The sequence below is a fragment of the Myotis lucifugus genome, unplaced genomic scaffold, assembly GCF_000147115.1.
Source record: "Myotis lucifugus unplaced genomic scaffold, Myoluc2.0 scaffold_164, whole genome shotgun sequence".
NCBI lineage: Eukaryota > Metazoa > Chordata > Mammalia > Chiroptera > Vespertilionidae > Myotis > Myotis lucifugus.
In genome coordinates this window covers 1,811,928-1,831,563 of record NW_005871212.1, presented here as the reverse complement: position 1 = coordinate 1,831,563, position 19,636 = coordinate 1,811,928, and positions in this window count along the sequence as shown.

Here is a 19,636-nt window from a genome sequence, read left to right as displayed (position 1 = left end):
GTAACCGTCCTAGCCCCCTCGGCAACTCTAATACGACTGACTAAGGGGCAGAGTATCCATCGTCACCTTTTATGGGAGCAGTCTTCTAGGCTCGGCTGAGTAAGATCTCTGTGGGTCGCACGTGCTCCTTGGGCATTCTGCATAGAATCTTTGTTTATGGGTCCAGCAGTGTCATAGTGCTCAGTCCTTCACAGTCGTGCTGCTGTTAAGGTCAACTCGCACTTACCCTATAAGTATATAGGCGAAATTCTCGTGCATCAGCGGGGGCGGATGGTTGCTCTGAAGGGATCCCAGTTCAGAGTGGGGGTCCCACTGGTGTGCCTAGCCAGCCTGGGTCGATTGGGCTGGGGGCCGTTTTCAGGCTGGGCACACCCCCTTCATGGAGGGGGGTCCTGCTGGGGTGCCTGGACAGCCTGGGTGAGTGGCTGAAGGGGGTGTGGCCAGCCTGAAAATGGCCCTCAGCCCCTCACCCAGGTTGGCCAGGTACCCCAGCAGGGACCCCCACCCTGAAGGGGCTGTGGCCAGCCTGCATACAGCCATCAGCCACTCACCCAGATTGGAGAGGGTCCCCCCCCAAGTGCACAAATTTTGTGCACTGGGCCTCTAGCATTTCAATAAAACTGGAAGAAATAAAAAGACTAAATCACTGATATCCACCAATACCAGTTCTGCTCAATACTGTACTCTAGCCAGCAGAGAAAGGGGTAATAGTACAAAGATTAGAAAGGAAGAAACAAACTATCATTAACCATGGAGATCTATATTTAAATAGTCCAGAAGCGTCGACATGGAGAATTTTAGCTCACAGTACTATGGAAGGTTACACAATCACTTGAGCCCACCTCTATTGTTCATTCAAACTGCACATGTTCATTGAGCAGGTGCTCAATACTACACACGGTTTTTGTTAAAGCACCTGTGTTCCAGTGACGCATCTCTCAATCACCAGGAACAATTGTTAAAAATGCAGATTTACATTTTTTGTTGTTTTTTATTCCCACCCCAGGTTATGAAATCAAAATATCTACAATTTAGACCAGTCTACATAGGACCTGGGAACCTTCACTCTTTAAATTCCCCAGTGATTCATTTGTCTGCTAAACCATTATGCAAGATTCCAGAGCTGTGCTACAATTCTGTTTTACTTATGATTCTTAGCAATGCTACTAAATAATATTGATCAATTACAACCCAATAAGGTTCTCCCTTCGAATCCTAATCCATTTCATTTACATCTTATTTTAACCCATCTGTTTTTGAAATCTCTCTCTTATTCAATTAATTTCCCTGGCCCATCTGATGTCAACACAGCAGAAGGTCTACAAAGCATATGTTCAAAGTAATACTAGTTTCTCACCCAAAAACATACGAGAAATAAAAAGAGAATGAATGTGATTTGTTGTGTTTTCTGATAATATAACAAAAAATCCCAAGTAGCAGAATATTTTTAGTAGAAAGGCAATTTAATATTATCCATTTCTTACTCTATATGTAAAATATTTTAACTCTTTCAAACAGTCTCTAAAAGTTTCCTCAAAAAAGTACAACATAGCCCTGACCAGTTTGGCTCAGAGGATAGAGCGTCGGCCTGCGGAATCAAGGGTCCCAGGTTCGATTCTGGTCAAGGGTATGTACCTTGGTTGCAGGCACATCCCCAGTGGGGAGTGTGCAGGAGGCAGCTGATCGATGTTTCTCTCTCATCGATGTTTCTAACTCTCTATCTCTCTCCCTTCCTCTCTGTAAAAAATCAATAAAATATATATTTTTTTAAAAAGTACAATATAGTGAAAACTACTTGCTGCTAATCCTGATGTTTGGCCTAGACTAGGGACCAATTCCCAGTTTAAATGTACAGGCAAACACTACATTGCATTTCTTTTCTTTTTTTAATATATTTTTGTTGGTTTCAGAGAGGAAGGGAGAGGGAGAGAGAGATAGGGATATCAAAGGTGAGAATCATTGATTGGCTGCCTTCTGCACACCCCACACTGGGGACCAAGCCTGCAGTCCAGGCACGTACCCTGACCAGGAATCAAATTGTAGCCTCCTGGTTCATAGGTCAACACTCAAGCACTGAGCCATGCTGGCTGGGCTATAATTCCTGAGCCACACTGCATTCCTGATGATGAACAAGGATTTAGAAATAATGGTCAACATAGTGTCTTAAGAGTGTACACTCAATTCTCTTCTGTGTAGTGCTTTGTTCATATCTGTTATAGCACTTAACTCATTGTATTGTGATAAATTGTTTGTTTTACATTAAAAAATAATAATAAATAAATAAATGTACAGGCAAATAATTAATAAAGAGATTTAAAAAGCACAGTTGTGTGAGGGACTTTAACAACACCATGACCCTGACCTAGAGGGCAGCATTATTGTAACTATTTCTAAGAATTACAACACAGAGCTCATTATGAGTCAGACATTACAATTTACAAAACAGCTAACAATGGATTTGGCATTAACTTTATAATAAATTTAATCATCATTTCTACCGGCAAGATCTAATTTTACCTGAAAAGAAAATATACACTGTTGTACTCCTAATGACCTAATGAATTATGAGATTTAAATTATTTGTTAGAAAATCATCTCCCATTGCTCCCCTACACTTGTGCCAGCTAAATTGAATAGCTAGTTACCCCTAAAGAAATACACAAACACCCACCCACACATTCATTCATATTCTCTCTTCTTCTTCTTCTTCTTCTTCTTCTTCTTCTTCTTCTTCTTCTTCTTCTTCTCCTCCTCTTCCTCCTCCTCCACCTCCTCCTCCTCCTCCTTCTTCTTCTTTTTCTCTTCTTTCTCTCTCTCTCTCTCTCTCTCTCTCTCTCTCTCTCTCTCTCTCTCTTTCTCTCTCTCTCTTTCTCCTTTACAGCCAGAATAAATGTTGAAGTGTCATCAATCCTTCAAGGTTATCTCCAATGCTACTTTGTCCACAATCTCTCAAACTGGATTGTTTCACTGATGGGTAAAGTCTCTGACATTTTCTTTATTCCATCTTGTATAGTGAGGTGCTGAGAGTAGATGCTAGATTTTACTTCACTTTGGAACATGCCCTACCTTCCTCACCTCCAGTGCCTTACAAAAAGGAGGTTCTCAATAAATTACTCTTGTTGCCCTTTCAGTCAATGTGCCAACTCATCAAATTAGTTTGGTTTTTCCTACCCAAATAAGTAAGTCACATTTCTTCAATATATTCTTCTTCACAAAAAGAATAATAAGCCCATTAAGAAAATACACTTTTTACCTAAAAGTAAGCTCAGTAACTTAAACTGTTAGGGATAAATCCGCAGCCCAAAGCTGTGCTGTTCCTATTATATGCACCATAGACCAGAGCTGCTGCCTTCCAGTACCTGCCAGTGCTTCCAGCAGGGCCCTTATTTGTGCCGAGACCACACAGACATCTTGTACAGAAATCACGTCTTTTCAATCCAGGAAAAATATCTGAGCCACTCTTACAGGGCTTGGTATTTAAATGACAAAGAAACAAAGAAGATTTAAAAATCAAGACTGCAGCATTAAGCAAGTGACCCAAACTTTGGTCATGAGAATATTAAGCAAAACTAAGTTATTTTAAAAGAAAGTAGAAGTAAGGAATCATGAAAGAGGCAAGAATAAAACACTAAGAGCAAAATAAATTTATACATAAGACAACTATTTTTCAAAATTCTTGCTCGGCTTTGGATGTTCTGTTTGCCTCCCAGCTACAAACACATTCTTCACACACGCTGGGAATGCTGCGGAAACTAGTCAGCATTCAGAGGCTTAACCCACAGTCCCAGTGCTGTGCCTGTGGGCCCAACCCTCAGACAGCCATTCGTCCTCAGGAGAAGTTAGGGGTTGAAATGCAAATATGCAAACAACGGAATTCTCTCTCTAAAATAGCTGGAGAAAGCATGATCTCTATTGCTATTCTTTTTTAAAAGGAAAGGGGCGGGGGAGAGAAGCTTGCAATCTTAAGGACTTGTGTAAGTACCTTTGTGGACATGCTAACCTGACTTCCTCAGGGAAGGCCTGCGTGGCAGTCTTGCAAACTCAGAGACCGAAAGCAACCACAAAAGATGGTCTGAAATTAAAACTTCTTAACGAAAGCAGTTTGTTGTGGGTAGTCATGTCCTAGGCTGGTATCTTCCCTGAAAAAGGTCAATCTTTACCTTAACTGAGCCTGTCTATTGTCTTTTGACATCTACAATAACATACTGTTGTAATGTCAAAGTAATTTTCCTCTTTCTGGGCCCCTCAAAGCACAGGCACTGCTCTGCGGAGACCACAAATCCCCTCATTGTTATTGAGTTAATTGTTGACTGTTAACTATCCTGCACCCACCTAAGTAAAAGAAGTGTGTCTATCTATCATTTTACTATCCAATCCCAGAGGTTTTCCTCTTTGCTTTCTCCCGCCTCCCTAATCTATCACCAATGGATTTCATGTAACCCACTTACGTCTCTTCCTTTGATTGTAATGTGTAAAACTAGGTACAAAACTGCCATTCTCTGGAGCATTATCTCAACCCGTTGAGATTCTGCTTCCTGGCAATTGTCAACAGTTTGGCTCAAATAAACTCACAAAAAATTTTTCATAGGTTTCTTACGTTGATACCTTAGTATAATACAATTTTGGGGGTGAAAACAATGTAAAGGAACAAACACACTTGTCCTAGGTAAGATCTATACTCTGGAAAAAGATTGACATATGTGTGACAGTTGATTGACCAGACTCACTAAAGATTTATTGATTTATCAATCAATGCCTTGGGCACTTGATTCTCCCCAAGGGAAAATTAACAATCCAACTAAACTAATAAATTCTATTATGAACCAAATGAATGCAAGAATCAATCCTGTCACTTTGTACAACAACCAATTACTAAAAAAAGTATGTCTATCCTTTGGGAAGTACTTAAAATTAAAAGTTATTTAACAAAAGAAATAATATATTAAGTAATCATAATTGAAGCCAATAGACATTTTTGAAGGATGGCTTTGATATGCTTTAAAAGAGATAAGTGAATCTCAGAGACGTAATTGCATAGCTGGGTTAAGAACATGATTTTTTTTAAGTGAATTGATTGCTGCCTCTACCACTTAGTAGCTGCAATCTGTTGGGCTGTCTAAGCCTCTGTTTTGTCATCTGTAAAATGGGAGGCAGCCAAAATGAGGAGACAAAGAAACACGTTCCAAATGAAAGAACAGATCAAAACCCCAGAAAAAGAATTAAATAAAATGGACAAAGCAACCTACGGATGCCGAATTCAAAACACTGGTTAAAGAATGCTCAGTGACCAAGGGAAAGAGTTGATTAACTTAGCAAGAACTTCAACAAAGAGATAGGAAATATAAAAATGGAGATGGAAAACAAAAAATGGCCAGTCAGAAATGAAGATTACAATAACTGAAATGAAGACTACATTACAGAGAATCAACAATACAGTAGGTGAAGCAGAGAGTCAAATCAGCAATTTCAAAGATAAATATTAGTTGGATAAATGGATGTCCTAAATATTTAAATTGGTATTTTCTGAAATTTCTCTAATTTCTTACAATGAGTTTATTTCAAAGGGGCCTTCCCAAGAGGTGCAAATTATAAATGGGGAAGGTCACTTCTAATATATATGAGACTATATTATATTCCCTATCTATAATAATAAAAGCATAATATGCTAATTAGACTGGATGACCTTCCGGACGAAGCTGGGGCTGGGAAGCCCGGGTCCCGGGTGCCTGCTGGTGGCCAGAGGGAAGCCCAGGTCCCAGGTGCCAGAGGGAAGCTGGTGCCGGCAGCTGGGGAAAGGAATGCCTACTCTTGAATGAATTTCATGTATTGGGCCTCTAGTACTTAATAAGTACTATTAACACAACCTACTAAATAGCCAGGAAAAATAATAATATTTGTTATGTTACATTATGTGCAAAAATAAATTACAAGTGAATTCGAGGTTTAAATTTTTTAAGAAAAGGACCAAAATATATGAATATTTGTAGAATCTTAGATCAAAACCAAGAGTAGAAACATAAAGAAAATGAGAAATTATGGCAAAACCTTATATTTCAAAATATCATAAACAAAATAAGAAAAATTTAAATGCAAATTATAAACTGGGAAGGTAAGTTCTAATATATATGAAATTATAATATATTCCCTCTTACATATAAACACTTAAACATGAATACAAAATGTATGTAAGATATATGCGTGTATATTTATGTGTATATACATCCATGTATTTCCTAATAATGTCCATTGGAAAGGCTTAAAAGCAAAGCACCCCAGTAGCAATGAGTATTCATAGTGTCCATACCTTGGTCACTAATAACAGTCCATGCTGTAAAGACTCATGGATCCTCAGAGAAATAAATGAATTCTAGGACTGGGACGGTCCTAGAATTATAAAATGAGCATGGAATATCTTGTTAGACCAGAAAGTAAAGAAATGCTCCCAAAAAATGATAAGACTCTGAAAGACACAGGAGCCAGATTTTAAAAGCTGGACCACAGTCCAAATCTGGGATAATTTGAACACTGGGATAATTTGAACACCAAAATAATACATCAAATGAATTATAAATGATCAAAAATGATGATAGATAGATAGATAGATAGATAGATAGATAGATAGATAGATAGATAGATAAGGGATGGAGAGACAGATAGGGGAGAAGAGAAGATTCTTGCTTACAGTACCAACTAGATGCTGAATACCAACCAGAAAACATGGGAGGGGGTGCTACAGTTGAAAGATCACCATTTTGTTGCAAAGATTCATTAGGCAAGGATTATCAATTGATCCTAAATCCAGGGAGATATTTTGATGAGGAACAGATGTTTGTATAATTTAAATTGTCTCTTCATAGATGGTTTATTTGTTTTAAAGAAAAAAGGAGTTACTATTTTTAATCGTGGATAAATAGAACAGCAGCTTTATTGGATGGTGAAAATTAATATTACCATTGTGGTGTTATGGATATGCTCAGGACATGTATTATATAAATGGTATTCCAGCCAACAATGCACTTTCTAATTCAATCACAAAGACACTTCAGAGACACCCAGGAACATTCTCATAAACATAATGAGGAATCATATTTGCTATGATTTGAATGTTTGTGTCCCCCCAAATTCCTATTAGAAACCTAACTCTCAAGGTAATAGTATTAGGAGGCGGGGCCTTTGGGGGTGATTAGGTCAGGAGTGCAGTGTCCTCAAGAATGGGATTAGTGCCCTTAGAAAAGAGGGCTGGCAGAGCACCCTCATCCCTTCACCGTGTGAGGTTCGCCATGAAGAATTCTGCAACCCAGAAGAGGGCCTTCACCAGACCCCATCGTGCTGGCACCCTGACCTTGGATTTCTAGCTTCCAGGCTGTGAGAAAAAATATCTGTTGTTTATAATCCACCAGTCTGTGGTATTTTGTTAGAGCAGCTCGAAAGATCTAAGACAATATTCTCTTAAAATGTCAATGTTGTAAAAGATAAAAGCTGTGGAAATGTTCCAGATTAAAGGAGCCTAAAGAGGCCGAAACCGGTTTGGCTCAGTGGATAGAGCGTCGGCCTGCGGACTCACCAGACCCCATCGTGCTGGCACCCTGACCTTGGATTTCTAGCTTCCAGGCTGTGAGAGGGATGTGCAGGAGGCAGCTGATCCACCAGTCTGTGGTATTTTGTTAGAGCAGCTCGAAAGATCTAAGACAATATTCTCTTAAAATGTCAATGTTGTAAAAGATAAAAGCTGTGGAAATGTTCCAGATTAAAGGAGCCTAAAGAGACAAGACAACTAAATGCAATATCTGATCTAGACTGGATCTTAATTTGGAGGAAAACAATGTTATAAAGGATATTACTGGGTCAACTGACAATATTGGGATGCTGACAGTAGATTAATTAAAAGTATTATGCAAATTTACTGACATTGATAAATTTGGTAACATACAAGAACATTCCTATTCTTAGGAAATATACACAAAAGTATTTAGAGGTAATGGCTCAGGGGGGAAATCAGATATATAGAGAACTGATAATAAAGAAAAATGGGCAAAATATTAAGAATAAACATATGAAAGAATGGTTAGCCTTAGTAAGAATAAAACTACAAATTAAAATATCTCACTTCCAAGCAAATGGCCAAGAGACATATGAAAAAATGCCTAATGTCACTAATCATTAGAGAGATGCAAATTAAAATGACAATGAGGTACCACCTCACACCTGCTAGAATGGCTACCATCAATAAATCAACAAACAAGTGCTGACAAGGATGTGGAGAAAAAGGAACCCTAGCCTAGTACACTGCTGATGGGAATGCAGACTGGTGCAGCCACTATGGAAAACAGTAGAGTTTGGTCAAAAAATTAAAAATGGGCCCGGCCAGTGTGGCTCAGTGGTTGAGCATTGACCCAGGAACCAGGTCAGGGTTTGATTCTTGGTCAGGGTGCATGCCTGGGTTGTGGGCTCGATCCCCAATAGGGGCATGCAGGATGCAGCCCATCGATGATGTTCCTCTTTCATTGATGTTTCTATCTCTATATCTCTCTTCTTCTCTCTCTAAAAATCAATAAAACCATATTTTACAAAAGAAATTAAAAATGGAACTGCCATTTGACCCAGTGATCCCACTTCTAGGAATACATCCTAAGAAGCCTGAAACACCAACCAGAAAGAATATATGTGTCCCTATGTTCATAGCAGCATTATTTGCAATAGCTAAGATCTGGAAACAGCCCAAGTGCCCATCAGGAAATGAGTGGATAAAAACGCTGTGGCACATTTTGACACCATGGAATACTATGCAGCAGTAAGAAAAAAGGAGAGTATTGAGACAGCATGGAGAGTACTATGCTAAGTGAAGTAAGCCAGAAACATAGGTACCACCTGATTGCACTCATGTGGAATCTAATGAACATAACAAACTGACAAACAAAATAGATCCAGAGACATGGAAGCATGCAACAGACTGAGGATTCTCAGAGGGAAAGGGGTGAGGAGAGAATAACCAAAGAACTTATATGCACATAAGCATGACCCATGGGCACAGACAATAGTTCGGTGAAGGCCTGGGGAGGATGCAGGAGTGGGAGAAGGGGGTCAGTGGGAAGAAAAATGGGGGACATCTGTAATGCTTTCAACAATACAGATAAATTTCAAAATAAAATATCTGTCACTTCAATCAAGTGTTTCAATGTCACCTTCTCAATTGAGCTTATCTGGACTTCTCTAAAACTGTACTCTCTTCACTCCTCTCCCCTGACCCACTGTTATTTTTTTCCTATGGCATTTATTGCTTTCTAAATTACTAAATGGTTTACTCTTTTATTACATACATTTATTATGTATGTTTGTCTCCTACCCTAGAATAAAAGTTTCATGAGGATAGGGATTGTTCTTTTTCACTAATCTATCCTAAGCACTGAGAATAAAACCTGGAATGTGGTTTGCAATCAATATATGTATATATCTGTTGAATGAATGAGTGCAGCAGGTAAACAAAGTTTGGGGCTTTTTAAAAATAATAATAACATCCACAGTAGACAAGTATGTGAATAACCCAGACCCTCTCATGTACTGCTAATAAGAGGGTAAACTGATTAAATGAACAGTATAGATTCATAATCATTCTATAAAATACTAAATAATCATTAGAAGTGATGGTATGCGCCTGACCGGTTTGACTCAGTGGATAGAGCGTTGGCCTGTGGACTCAAGAGTCCCATGTTCGATTCCGGTCAGGGCATGTACCTTGGTTGCGGGCACATCCCCAGTGGGGAGTGTGCAGGAGGCAGCTGATCGAGGTTTCTCTCTCATTGATGTTTCTAACTTTCTATCCCTCTCCCTTCCTCTCTGTAAAAAAATCAATAAAATGCCAAAACCGGTTTGGCTCAGTGGATAGAGCGTCAGCCTGCGGAATGAAAGGTCCCAGGTTTGATTCCGGTCAAGGGCATGTACCTTGGTTGCGGGCACATCCCCAGTAGGAGATGTGCAGGAGGCAGCTGATCGATGTTTCTCTCTCATCGATGTTTCTAACTCTCTATCTCTCTCCCTTCCTCTCTGTAAAAAATCAATAAAATATATTTTTAAAAAAATCAATAAAATATATTTTTTTTAAAAAAAGAAGTGATGGTATGCAATGTGGCAAAAATCTCATTGTATTGTTATGTAAAAATTACATAGTAGAAAATAGCATGCACAAAAGAAAAAAATTTAAAAAGCAACAAAATAGCCTGTACAGTATGTCTCCACTGCTTTAAAAAAAAATTGCCCTGGCTAGTGTTTCTCAGTGGTTAGTGTACCAAAGGGTCATGGGTTGGATTCACAGCCAGGGCACATACCCAGGTTGCGGGTTCGATCCCTGGTCAGGATGTATACATGCAGCAACCAATCGATGTTTCTCTCTCACATCAATGTTTCTCTCTTCCTTTCCCATCCTCTCTCTTTAGAATCAATGAAAAAACATATCCTCGGGTGAGAATTTTAAAAAAAAGAAAAATAAATAACTTGAAAAAAGCAGAAAATACATATAACAAAATCTTATTTATGAGGTGAGATTACAAGTGTTTTTTACTTTCTTCTTCTGCCATATTTATTTTCTATAATGAATATGTACTAGAGATGTAGCAAGCAGGAAAAAACAGTTTTAAAGGAGAAAATAGGAATAACCTAGTCAATATAAATATGCTTTCCTGTTTTAACAAGGATACCAAAAAAGTAATAAAGTATTTTGAAATGTTCAATATATGGTTATATTGAATGGAAACTAGAAAGCAAAAAGGGGGGGAGGGACCGAATGTATACTAGAATGTCTTCACCATTCTGTTCATTTTAAACTGGAAAAAAAATTAAGTGTGCATTAAATACATTTTATAACATTTTCTGGATTAAAAGGCCATTCTCTTCTCAGTAAGACCAGGATACTTTTTCAGAACAAAATTCAAAATTCTGACTGTTCCTGAAGCTAAACCAAGTCTGCTGGGGCTACAAAACCGACTCAATGCCTGGGCTGGGGCACTCGGTGCCGTGTGAAAGCCACTCACCCTGCCTGGCTGACTGACCCTGAAAACAGCACAGCTTGGTGGGAAAATGAATTCAGGGAGGCTTGACTCCACAAAACAGAATGTTTTCTTTAAAGGCCTTCCGTGTATAAAAGTCTAGATTTATTATGACTCCCAGGACCAGGTGCATTAAATAGCAAGCACTAACCATACCTAAGACATCGTTTTTAATCCACTAGTTACATGGACGATGAGGACATTTTGGCAACTACTATAAAATATCGCCCTCTGGTGTTAAAATCGTTGCATATTTATTAACAATACAATAAGAAAAAAGAAAAGCCTATCTTAAGTATAAACACCATTATCTTCAGGAACTTGTATTTCTGGCTTACAAAAATCAGAACATAAAATTCCACAGGATTGTACTGGAATATGTGTGGACGCCTTCCCTCCTGACAGTGCCTGAAAAATACTAAGTAATGGTATTACAAGGTATCTTAACCAATTCATATCAGAGAATCTTCTCTCCAAGAGCTACATTTAACTGTTCCTGGAAAATAAACCAAAATTTTATTCACAGGAAGATTTCTATTAATTTTGGTAGCAAGAATAAAATAGGAGTAATATTGTATATAAGTCTTATAAATAACAAACAGCAACATTAACAAAGAAATTGGCAATGACTATCTCTATATTTATTCTTCCCTAAATGTACTTCCTAAATGTACTTCAAGAAGATAATTTGGGAAGGTTTTAATAGTTACACATACTGGAATTAAGCAGAAAAAATTAAAAGAATAATTAAATATGAATAACACTGTCATCATTAAGCTAAAAACAAACTCTGACAAACTCTGAAAGAGGTTATTTTATTTTATTTTATTTTATTTTATTTTATTTTATTGAAAGAGGTTATTTTAAGACAGGGAAATAACGTTTAAGTTTTCTCACATAAATGGAGTTTACAGTGCGTACTTTTCAACCTGGACATTTACAATAAGCTCAAATAGCTATTTTTAATGTGTCACATCTAAGACTTAGAATTTGTAGATATTGTAGTACTTGGGAGAAATTTTACCTACATTCCACCATTTTTGAAAGAGCTACTTTTAAGCAAATTGTTCCTATATTCTACTCATTGTATACTTAGAATAAACAAAATGCTTACTGAAATTAATGAAAATAACATCAACTAAAAGAATATTTGACATAAATTTGTGAAAGAAATTATACTAATATTAATTATGGCTAATATTTATTGAACATTTCATATGTATCATGTACTAACACATACTTTTGCCAGAATTATCCCATTTGATCATCCAAAACTTCATAAGGTAGGTATATTCCTATTTTACAGAGGAAAATGACACATACAAAGGTTAATAATTTTTCCAAGATGATATAGCTAGAAAATAGGAAGTGGCCTTAAAGCTTTGGAATTTTGACTCCAAAAATCATGTTCTTAACTTTCTGCTACACTGATCACTAGGAAAGAGTGTATTTGTACAAACTGGTTACCCAAGTTTGAACACAATATATAATGAGCTAACTAGCTACACTTATACCATATATATAAAATGATTAATATCCAGAATTTATAAAGTGTTCCAACAGCTCTAGCTAGTTGGATTCAATACATAGAGCATTGGCCTGTGGACTAAAGGGTCACAGGTTCAATTCTGGTCAAGGGCACATACCTCAGTTGCAAGCTCAATCCCCAGCCCCAGTCAGGATGCACGTGGGAAGCAACAAATTGATGTGTCTCTCTCACATCAATGTTTCTCTCTCTCTATCTCACCCCCTCCCTTCCACTCTCTAATAATCAATGGAGGATTCCAAAATGGCAGCAGAGTAAGTTGAAGCTACTCTGACACGTTCCCAAATACAACTAAAATACAGAAAAAAACATCCTGAATAATCAACTGAAGACTAGCTAGAGAGAACCTGATAACCAAGGATGGAAATGGAGACAACATAGAGACCAGTAGGAAGTGCAGAGGTGCAAAAGGGCTGGAAAGTAAACCACAGCTGCTCCCGCAGACAGCAGCTGAAGTTCCAGAGGGATATCTCAGCTGTGGGGTTCCCCACTGAGAACTCTGGGGTCTAAACCCCAAACAGGAGTCCCAAGCCCAGAGCATCAGAACTGAGAAATGTGCCCACAGAACATTGGGCTGTGAAAAGCAGCAGGATAGACAGCAGGATAGACGGCTGGAAATGCAGGCATCTTCTTAAAATTTCATGTGTAGACACTCACCTTGAGCTCCAGCAGAGGGAGAGCAGAGTGTACTGGAGTTGTGTGAGCAGAAGCCAGGGTTGGGGACTCAGGGCTTAGAGCTCTGAATGCAGAAACCCTGGTTTCCTGTGCTGAGTCATTCCCTCATAGGCAGAGGACATCTTTCTCCTGCAGACCTTTATTATCCAGGCAGCTTTTGCCTGGGGGTGGAGGGGAGCAATTGCCCCACCCTGTGGAGTTTGTAAGGCACATTAAGAGACTGAGAATAACAATCAGCCTGCAGGCAGAAGCAATTGCCCCACCCTGTTGGAAAAGCTCTCACGCCACCCTATGGTCCATACCCTGAGGCTAATCAAGACTGAATAACAATAAGACTGCAGGCAGAGACAGGCCTCTGGAATCTTTGAGTCTTTGCCTGATCTAATCTGGGGCCCAGGGATAGGAAAAGCAGACCTTGGAACACATCTTGGTCCTTTCCAAAGGCACCCAGCCCCAGCAGAGGGAGCCACAAATTGTGGATTGCTGATAGCTCCAAACAGGGTACTCAGGGACAGTCAGAAAATGTGTCTGACACTGTCCTGCACTACAGATTGGGAGTCGTGGCAGATGTACCTAATACATAGACACAAACCCATACAGGCAGCCAAAATGGCAAGACAAAAACAAGCCCCAAATGAAAGAACAAGAGAATTCTCCAGAAGAAGAGCTAAATGAAATAGAGATAATAAATTTATCAGACTATGTTGGGCAGACCCCCTTCTCCACCTCCTGCACAGAGAGAGAGAGAGAGACGTGAACCGGTTCTTTTAAGTAGAGGCGCTTTGGGATTTGAGAAATGAAAAAGACAGGACACAAAAATAGAAAAAACTGGGACCGGATGTGGCGTCTGCACTCCTGAAGGAGGGACAGACACACAGCCAGCACTGGAAGTAAATTTAATATATATTCGAGGTAACAGGAATTTACATCACATCTGGGTGGGCCTTGAGTTAATAGGATCCATTCCCCTTAGCACCTGGGCGGGAAAGTCAGACTGAGTGGTGTCCTAGCCTCTTGACTAGAACCACCCCCAGGGCGTGGCTCTGCTGTGCTCTGGGTCCAGTCCACGATATTTAAAAAACATCTGAAGGTGCTAGCCAGCAGCCCTCCACATCAGACATAGAGTTCAGAATAATGAAGGCAAGGATGCTCAACAGCATGAGAAAAGATATATGAACTATGAAGAATCACATAGCACTAATAAAGAACACAGTGGAAGGAATACACGGCAGATTAGGGGAAACTGAGGATTGGACCAGTGAAATAGAAGACAGGGAGAACAAATCACTCAATCACAGAACAAAACAGAACAAAAAATTAAAAAACAGGAGGACAGCTTAAGAGAGCTGTGGGACAACATGAAATGTAACAATATTTGCATAATGGATGTGCCAGAAGGCGAAGAAAGTGAGCAAGGAATAGAGAACCTGTTTAAAGAAATAATGACAGAAAACTTCCCTAACCTGGTGAAGGAAAAAGTCACACAAGTTCAGGAGGCACAGAGAGTCCCAAGCAAGAACCCAAACAGGCCCATGCCAAGACATATTGTAATTAAAATGCCAAAAATTAAGGACAAAGAGACAATCTTAAAGGCAGCAAGAGAAAAGCAATTTGTTACCTACAAAGGAGCTCCCATAAGGCTGTCAACTGATTTTTCACCAAAAACCCTACAGGCCAGAAGGGAATGGCATAAAGTATTCAAGGAAATGAAAAGCAAGGATCTGAAACTAAGATTACTATATCCAGCAAGGCTATCATTCAAAATTGATGGTGAAATGAAGAGCTTCTCAGACCAAAAAAAGGCTAAAGACGATATCACCACCAAACCAGCACTGCAATAAATGCTAAAGGACTGCTGTAATGAGAAGAAATATATATAGAGAGAGAAACATAGCCATAAAGAACTAAAATGACAAGAAATAAAGTACCTATCAGTAATATCCTTAAATGTAAGTGGATTAAATGCTCTAATCAAAAGACATAGGGTAGATGAATGGATACAAAAACATGACCCAAATATATGCTGTCGACAAGAGACCCACCTTAGAACAAAAGACTTACATGGGATGAGAGTGAAGAAATTTTAAAAAATATTCCATGCAAATGGAAATGAAAAAAACCTGGAGTAGCAATACTCATATCTGATAAAATAGACTTCAAAATGAAGGCCATCACAAGAGACAATAAAGGTCTCTACATAATACTAAAGGGATCAATCCAGCAAGAGGATATAACCCTGGTAAATATATATGTACCCAATAGAGGAGCACCTAAATATATAAAAAAAACTTCTGGAGGACTTTAAGGGAGAGATAGACAGCAATACAGTCATAGTTGGGGACTTTAACACCCCACTTACGTCACTGGATAGATCTGCCAGACAAAAAAATTAACAAAGAAACAGTGACTCTAAAGGACACACTGAATAAGATGGATTTAATTGACATTTATAGAATATTTCACGCCAAAGCAGCAGAAAATACATTCTTCTTAAGGGCACATGGGTCATTCTCAAAAACAGACCACATGTTAGGACACAAAACAAGTCTCTACAAGTTCAAGAAGATTGAAATCATATCAAGCATCTTCTCAGATCACAATGAAAAGAAATTAGAAATCAACAGTAACAACACTCAAAAAACATTCAAACACATGAAGCTAAACAGCATGTTATTAAACAATGAATGGGTTACCAATGAGATCAAGAAAGAAATCAAAAACTTCCTGGAAACAAATGAAAATGAACACACAACAATCCAAAATCTCTGGGACACACCAAAAGCAGTCCTGAGAGGGAAGACTGCTACAGGCCCACCTCAAAAAAGCAAGAAAAACTTCTGATAAACTGTCTAGCTCTACAATTTAAAGAATTAGAAAGAGAATAACAAGAAAAGCCCAGAGTAAGTACCAGGAAGGAAATAATAAAGATCAAAGTGTAAATAAATGCAATAGAGACTAAAAACAATACAAACTACCCGTGAAACTAAGAGCTGATTCTTTGAAAAGATAAAAATGATTGATGAACCCTTAGGCAGACTCATCAGAAAAAAAGAGAGAAGATCCAAATAAACAAAAACAGAAATGAAGTGGTGAGGTAACAATTGACACCACAGAAATACAAAGTATTGTAAGGAAATACTATGAGCAACTATATGCCAACAAGCTGGACAATGTGGATGAAATGGACAAATTCCTAGAAAAATACTATCTTACAAAACTGAATCAGGAAGAATCAGAAAACCTGAATAGGCCAACTGATGAAATAGAAGCAGTAATCAAAAACCTCCCACCATGGGGGCTTGCCCGGCTGGGAAGGGATGGGGGAGGGCCCTCGGTCAACTGGGGGGAAAGGAGGCATATGTAAAACTTTAGACAACAATAATAATAATTAATTAATTAATTAAATTTAAATAAAAACTCCCAGCAAACAAAAGCCCAGATCCAGATGGCTTTACAGGGGAGTTTTACCAAACATTCAAAGAAGAACTAACAGATATCCTCCTCAGACTATTCCGAAAATCCAAGAGGAAGGAATACTTCCAATCTCTTTGTATGGGGCCAGCATTATCCTAATTCCAAAACCAGATAAAGACACTACAAAGAAAAAAAATTATAGGCCAATGTACCTGATGAACATAGATGCAAAAATCCTCAACAAAATATTAGCAAAATGGATTCAGCAATGCATTAAAAGATCATACACCATGACCAAGTGGGATTTGTTCCAGGGATGCAAGGCTGCTACAATATTTGCAAGTCAATAAATGTGATACTTCAAAAACAAAATGAAAAATAAAATCACATGATCATATCCATAGACACAGAAAAAGCATTTGATAAAATCCATCACCCATTTTTGATAAAAACTCTCAGCAAAGTGGGAATAGAGGGAACATACCTCAATATTATAAAGGCTATATATGACAAACCTACAGTCAACATCACACTCAATAGGCAAAAACTAAAAGCATTCCCCTTAGGAACAGGAACAAGACAAGGTTGTCCACTTTCACCACTATTATTCAGCATAATACTGGAAGTCCTAGCCACAGCAAACAGACAAGAAGAAAAAATAAAATGCAAACAAATTGGAAAGGAGGAAGTAAAACTTTTATTATTCACTGATTACATGATATTATACATAGAAAACCTTAAAGATTCCACCAAAAACCTACTAGATTTAATAAATGAATTTGGCAATGTAGCCGGATACAAAATTAATACCCTGCAAACTCTATAGTATGTTTATACACCAATAATGAATTCTCAGAAAGAGAAACTATCCCATTTACCATTGCAACAAAAGAATTAAGATACTTAGGAATAAACTTAACCAAGGAGGTTGAAGTGGAAGAATATATCATGTTCATAGATTGGTAGAATTAACATCATTAAAATGTCCATACTACCCAAAGCAATCTATAAATTCAACACACTTCCCATTAAAATACCAATGGCATACTTCACAGATCTAGAACGAACTCTCCAAAAATTCATCTGGAATAAAAAAAGACCCCGAATAGCTGCAGCGATCCTGAGAAAGAACAAAGTAGGTGGGATCTCAATACCAGATATCAAGCTGTATTACAAAGCCACTGTTCTCAAAACTGCCTGGTACTGGCACAAGAACAGACATATAGATCAATGGAATAGAATAGAGAGCCCAGAAATCGGCCCGAACCAATATGCTCAATTAATATTTGACAAAGGAGGCAAGAACATACAATGGAGTCAAGATAGTCTCTTCAATAAATAGTGTTGGGAAAATTGGACAGACATATGCAAAAAAATGAAACTAGACCACCAACTTACACCATACACAAAAATAAACTCAAAATGGATAAAGGACTTAAATGTACGACGGGAAACCATAAAAATTCTAGAAGAATCCAAAGGCAACAAAATCTCAGACATGTGCCGAAGCAATTTCTTCACTGATACAGTTCCTAGGGCACTTGAAACTAAAGAGAAAATGAACAAATGGGACTACATCAAAATAAAAAGCTTCTGCACAGCAAAAGAAACCATCAACAAAACAACAAGAAAACCCATTGCGTGGGAAAACATATTTGCCAATGCCATATCTGATAAGGGCCTAATCTCCAAAATTTATAGGGAACTCATACAACTTAACAAAAGGAAGATAAACAATCCAATCAAATAATGGGCAAAGGATCTAAATAGACACCTTTCAAAAGAGGACATTCAGAAAGCCAAGAGACATATGAAAACATGCTCAAAGTCACTAATCATCCCAGAGATGCAAATCAAAACAACAATAAGGTACCATCTCACACCTGTCAGACTGGCTATCATCAACAAATCAACAAACGACAAGTGCTGGAGAGGATGTGGAGAAAAAGGAACACTCGTGCACTGCTGGTGGGAATGCAGACTGGTGCAGCCACTATGGAAGACAGTATGGAGTTTCCGCAAAAAACTAAAAATGGAACTCCCATTTGACCCTGTGATCCCACTTCTAGGAATATATCCCAAGAAACCAGAAACACCAACCAGAAAGGATATATGCACCCCTATGTTCATAGCAGCACAATTCACCATAGCTAAGATCTGGAAACAGCCTAAGTGCCCATCAGTAGATGAATGGATTAGAAAACTGTGGTACATCTACACGATGGAATACTATGTTGCTGTAAAAAAGAAGGAACTCTTACCATTTGCAACAGCATGGATGGGAACTGGAGAGCATTATGCTAAGTGAATAAGCCAGTCAATGAAGGAAAATACCACATGATCTCACTCATTCATGGATAATAAAGACCATTATAAACTTATGAACAATAATAGATACAGAGGCAGAGCTGCCTCAAACAGATTGTCAAACTGCAGCAGGAAGGCCAGGGAGGGTTGGGGGGCAGGAGGGAGGGGGGTAAGAGATCAACCGAAGGACTGGATGCATGCATTAAGCATAACCAATGGACATTATGACACTGGGGGGTAGGTGGGGTCAAGGGAATTGTGTAGGGATAGGGAGAAATTTAGTGTATACTCATTAAAAGTAGTTTTAATGGTTGGAGCATAAAAAACACCCGTCTTCACCCCTTTTTATTTTTTTTTGTCCATTATATAGTTAAGATAATATGTAATTGATTGGTGCCCGACTCTTTGCTCTTTTTTATGTTTTGAGATGTCGCGCGAAATCCTCCCGGCATTTGAGCTAGATCAGTGTTACAAGGATCAGATTATTACGTATACAACTAGACCAAGATACACAGATGCTACAGATCCAATCCGCTTAATGGATATGAATCATTGTTATACTCAAGGACTAAAGAGTAAACGTTAAAAATAATACCCTGCCCACAGACGTTCCGAAAGGGAACAGCGTAGCTACATAGCATCAGTAGATCTACGT